This window comes from Callorhinchus milii, unplaced genomic scaffold (genome assembly GCF_018977255.1).
Source record: "Callorhinchus milii isolate IMCB2004 unplaced genomic scaffold, IMCB_Cmil_1.0 Scaffold1, whole genome shotgun sequence".
Lineage (NCBI taxonomy): Eukaryota > Metazoa > Chordata > Chondrichthyes > Chimaeriformes > Callorhinchidae > Callorhinchus > Callorhinchus milii.
Window position 1 is genome coordinate 8,644,605 of NW_024704742.1, and position 6,000 is coordinate 8,650,604.

Here is a 6,000-nt window from a genome sequence, read left to right on the forward strand (position 1 = left end):
ATCACATCGTTAAGGCATTTCAAAGCTTTTCATAAAATATACTGTAAAGTGAATTGAATGTATATCTTGTAGGTGAAACGCAGCAGCCAATGTTCAAGTACAAAGTTTATGTGAGTGAAAGGATTATTACTATTTACACAGTAGCCTGAGGAATATGACTGTAATTTAAATATAAGGTATATGGGACAGGACAAAGGTGGGAAAATAAATGAGGGTGATAAATGTTAGGCTGAGCAGAACTGAGATAATTCCTGGACTCCCATCTCTGAGAGTCCACAGGACACAGGACTAGGCTGGCACCTCAGACCATTTGAGGACAAGTCAAAGGAAGTTGTTGTAATCTTGTGTGGGACATTGGGAGGAGACATGCTGGATATTGGTCAACTTTGAGTGACACACGGCAGCCAATTGTGTACAAATAGTCATGGATGGAGTGATCACATTTTTTGATGTAAGTGAAATGATTATTTACACAGTAGTATTGTGGTCCCTAATGTGGCTCCTAACAACATTCCATTCCTTGCTGATCAGCACTTGTGTTTCCACAGTTAGTTGAAGGGCCTACGGTTCAGTGTAAATTCTTCAGAAGCTGCAGGGTGCTGGGTGCCAGGGGAGCCTTAAGGCCATGGGAATCTCACTAGATGGCATCACGCAATGGTTCTCTGACTATCTGTTGTTCCTTATGGGAGACTGGAACATGTCAAAAACAGAACTTCAAAGGTGGAGCGAAACCCTTCGACAGTGGTGCTCTCTGCCATTCTGATGTTCACCAATTACATAGCCTCGGACTATTCCTCTTGTGGGGAGGTAAGTGGTGTCTTCTGAGAGCTGAACTGGCTCCAAGGTGACATGGCCTGGTACTAAAATGTTGGAATTGAACCGACCCTCTGTGATTGTCTCTTGTCTGGTTCCTGAGTCAGGTGGGTCCGCAGTATTCTAGGGCACTGCTGAGGACAGCCCAGCCTGACTCATTAGCAGAACCTGGAAGGGCAGACTAGTCACTGAGAGCAGGGAGTCAGTCCTCTCAGCTCCTGTTAACCCTGCAAGACAAAGCCCTAACAGGTATAGTGGTCCTTCTGGACAAGCAGCGGGGAAAGCTTGCCGGACGGCAATATAAATTTGTTCATCTTGTTAGACTCCAGCAGTTACCCAACACACACTCTGAGTTCTCCAAGTTTTGCCTCTTGAAAACCTGCGCCTAACGCTCTCCAGAATTAGGTAAGCAGAATGCATCCCTCCAGCGCATTCCATTCCAACAAACTATCTCTTGGATTCTAAGTGTAGGTGGGATGCATGGAAATCTCAGCTTGGTTTGGGTAATTTTAAGCATAGTGATGGGTTTCTGCATGTGGCTGTCCCAAAACAAACTCCATTCCTTGTGTAAGAAATACATTCCTTATGTGGAGTCCTGTAGCCCAGTGGTTAGAGAACTCGCCTTGCAAGCGAGACACCTGGGTTCAATTCTAGGCAGAGGGCGAAACCTTGGGTAAGTTTCCTTACCCCACACGCCTAATAATAATCCCTCCAAAACAAAACGATAATACATTGGTCATTTTCAATCTACGACTGTTTGTGGGACACTCCTGTGCTCAATTGGCTGTCGTGTTTCGCCCACAAATATACAGTCAATTCACTTTACAGTGTGTTCTGTGAAGCGCTTTGGGACGTCCTCCTGACGTGAAAAGCGCTATATCAAATGCAAGGATTATTATTATTATAAGTGAAGTCCTCTGATGGTCCAACTCTCCCCACTCACCCCTGTGTAAGTCACGCCCCCAGTGTAAGACACGCCCCCCCAGTGTAAGACATGCCACCCCCAATGTAAGACAACCCCCCAGTGTAAGACACCCCCCCCACTATAAGACTGCCTGTCCCCTCACCCACAGTATAAGATTGGCCTCCTTGCCTATGTGCGGGTGTAATTGTTAGGGATCTGTGTGTTCGGGGTCTGTGTGTGTGTGGCTGCATATGTATGTGGGGGAACTATGTGTGTGGGCGGAGCAGTATATGTGTGGGGGGGACTGTGTATGTAGGGAGGCTGTGTGTGTGTGTGTGGTGGGGACTGGGTGATATTTCTGCAGCCTGTGTTGTCGATCAGGTGCTTCAAATAAAACAAACTTAATCAGCAAAAAAGCTGTTTAATGATAATAATATTCTTTGATATGATGATATTTGGAGTTTTACATTTCCAGATTAATTGCTATTTTCCTGCCTCGTAGATCAGGAACCGGACTGCACTACAACAACAACAACAACTTGCATTTCACAGCAACCTCACACAGGGCAGGTCTCGAAGCGCTTCACAGTGCAGAGCCTGACCCTGAGCCGGGGGCAAACTCCACTGGACCTGACAAGAGCATGGCTGGGATCCAAGCTCTTACATGAATGTCTTCAGGCTGATCTGAAAGAGGGAGGGAGGGAAAATGGTGGAGGGATGCAGAGAGAGTTCAAGTTTCGGTGCGTAGTGCCTAAAGTGTGTCCGCCAATGGTGGAGAGGAGGGGATGAGGGACAATCGGGAAGGCCGGAGGCAGCTGAGCGGAGGCAGCAGTAGTGAAGTGCGGAGAAGCAGATTGGAGAGTAAGGAGTTGCTGGGGGTGTTGGGATTTGTAGACGAGTGTGAGGATCTTAAAGTTGATCCACTCTGTGATAGGAAGCCAGTGGAGCCAAGCGAGTACTGGTGTGATGGGGGTATGGATTTTAGTGTGTGATAGGAAGCCAGTGGAGCCTGGGGAGGATTAATGTGATGGTAGTACAGAGTTTAGAGTGTACGAGTACACAGGAGGTGGAATTTGGAGTATTGTAGTTTGTGGGTTGTGGAGCTGGGGAGACCAGCAAGGAGGATATTAAAGGTGTGGACGAGGATTTCAGCTGACGAGGATTATCCCTGGTGTAAGCTGTGCACAGGGACAGGGTGAGATGTCTGTATTGGGATTCCCAGACACAGCCCATATCTGGAAAATGTGTCATTTATGACATGATCAAGTGTAGATGCAGTGCTGCTCAGTGGGGGAACATGAGCTGATCCCCTCCATGGCTAACAGATCGCTCATCTGCAGTTTGTGGGATTCAGGGAAGTCTAATACAGCAGCAATCGGTGCTTTTGGAGGGAGAGGGAGAAAACATCCTGCGTGACTTTGTTAATGTATCACATGTCATTTCCAGCGCAGCATTGCAATTTAATCTGTTTTCAGGCAACGTCCGAGTTCCTGCGCAAAATATCCAGTCAAATCGAGAGGTGTTTTGCTGTAGTTATTGAGATCAGATTTTAAGTGGAATTGAGAAAGTAAACCTTTGGAGACAGTGGAACAAGAGCTCCCAGGTTCAGAGTTGCAGAGCGCAATTTCAGGACAGACAGCAGGAAATATTTATTTACCAGAGGGTTAATGAAACTGTTTGCCAGGCAGAGTATTTGAGGTCAGAATGCAGTGATGGGTAGGATGTGTATTCTGGAAAGAGGAAATTAAATGAGCTAAAGGGTCTTCGTTTTGAACAGGGAGACGGGAGAGGTGTCAGAGAGACGGGAGAGGTGTCAGAGAGAGGGGGAGAGCTGTCAGAGAGAGAGGGGGAGAGCTGTCAGAGAGAGAGGGGGAGAGGTGTCAGGGAGAGGGGGAGAGGTGTCAGGGAGAGGGGGAGAGGTGTCAGGGAGAGGGGAGAGGTGTCAGGGAGAGGGGGAGGTGTCAGGGAGAGGGGAGAGGTGTCAGGGAGAGGGGGAGAGGTGTCAGGGAGAGGGGGAGAGGTGTCAGGGAGAGGGGGAGAGGTGTCAGGGAGAGGGGGAGAGGTGTCAGGGAGAGGGGGAGAGGTGTCAGGGAGAGGGGGAGAGGTGTCAGGGAGGGGGAGAGGTGTCAGGAGAGGGGGAGAGGTGTCAGGGAGAGGGGAGAGGTGTCAGGGAGGGGGAGAGGTGTCAGGGAGAGGGGGAGAGGTGTCAGGGAGAGGGGGAGAGGTGTCAGGAGGGGGAGAGGTGTCAGGAGAGGGGGAGAGGTGTCAGGGAGAGGGGGAGGGTTTCAGGGAGGGGTGGGGAGAGGTGTCAGGGAGAGAGGTAGTGGTTTCAGGGAGGGGTGGGGAGAGGAGCAAGGGAGCTTGGTGTCCACACCTCAGTGCAGGATGACTACATACTTATAGATACAGCCGCTATGTGTTTGGGGCTGAATTGGCAGGTCCTCCAGTGTGGCATGTGCTGCTCACTACACACTCCAACTGTAGCCAACACGGGATTCACTGGATGGTCCCCCTCCCCTTACACCCACCTCAGGGGGCGCAGGAGAGGAATAGGGGCAAGCTCACTGGACCTGACAAGAGCATGGCTGGGGATCCAAGCTCTTACATGAGGGGCTCAGCTTGTAACTGTATTGGAAGGGTCAAAGGTTTGGGTTTATTTCCAATGAGGAAACCCAGTACATAGTGAGTGACTGCCTTTATCGCGGGGGGATTGGGCCACATTATAGAAATGGTATTACAGGATCCACCACCCACTACCTCCTCCGTGCCCCCCCTCAGGCCCGCCTCAATCTTCGTATCAAATGCCAAGTACGAGGAGGTCATGGACTTCTTTTCATCTAAAATACTTATATCCACCAGCAGCAGCCTCATCCACCTGCCCCTTGTCCACCCACCACCATGCCCTCTCCTGCCCCCCTCAGCCTCCTCATCACCTGCTCCTACCACCACACCCATCCTACATTCCTTCCTCCCCATCTCTCCCTCCTCCCTCTCACCCACCATCACTTCCATGGAACCCACCACCTGCTGCCTCAACCCCCCTCCCCACCAACTTACTGGTCACCCAGCTCCCCCTCCTCTGCCCACTACTGGCTGACATCATCAACCAGTCCCACTCCTCTGGATCAGTTCCTGCCTCCCTCAAAACTACTGTCATCATGCCCCTCTTGAAAAAATCCTCCCGAGATCCCTCAAACCCCAGCCATTACTGCCCTATTTCTAACCTGCCCTTCCTCTCAAAAGTTCTAGAACGCGTTGTTGCCAACCAACTTCGCGCACACCTCTCCTCCCATTCCCTCTTCAAACCCCTTCAGTCTGGTTTCCGCCCACAGTACAGAGACTGCTCTTGTGAAAGTCACAAACGACATCCTCTCTATCTGTGACCGGGGCTCCCTCTGCCTCCTTGTCCTCCTGGACCTCTGGCCGCGTTCGACACAGTCGATCACCATCCTCCTCCACCGCCTTTCCTCTGTCATCCACCTCAGTGGGACTGCACTCACCTGGTTCGAGTCCTACTCACAAACCGCCAGCAGTACATCTGCACAAACAGCTTCTCCTCTACTCTCACCCGGTCACTTGCGGGGTACCCAAGGATCCATCCTTGGCCCCCTCCGCTTTCTGATCTACATGCTCAATCTTGGGGATGTCATCCACAGACATGGGGTACATTTCCACATGTATGCAGATGACACCCAACTCTATTTTTCCACTTCTCTTTGCAACTTCCAGTCCCCTGATGTTCTGTCAGCTGCCTGTCAGATCTCAGGGGCTGGATGAGCACTTCCTTCAACTGAACGTTGACAAGACGGAAACTATACTCTTTGGCTCTAAAATCTCAAGGCTCTCACATCCTCCACCTACTCAACCTCCCCTAAAACTCTCCGAACCCGTACGTAACTAGGGCATCAGGTTCGACCCCCAATTATTCTTCCTCCCCCACATCCGGTCCCTCACTAGCACCGCTTTCTTTGACCTCTGACTCATCGCCCATCTCCACCAATACTCTCCCAAAGCCGCTGAAACCCTGGTCCATGCCTTTGTCACCTCTCAGCTGGACTACTCTAACGCCCTCCTCACCAATCTCCATCCACTACCATCCATAAATCCAAATAATTCAAAACTGCCGCCCGCGCCTTTGGTCACCTTTCTCCCACTCCCCCGGCTCAGCCCGGGATCCGTTACTGTAAAGCGCTCTGAGACGCTGTCCAGAGTGGAGGGCGCTATATAAATCCAAGTTGTTGTTGCTGTTGTTGTTGTTGAGAGAGTGCAGTGTAAATTTCTAA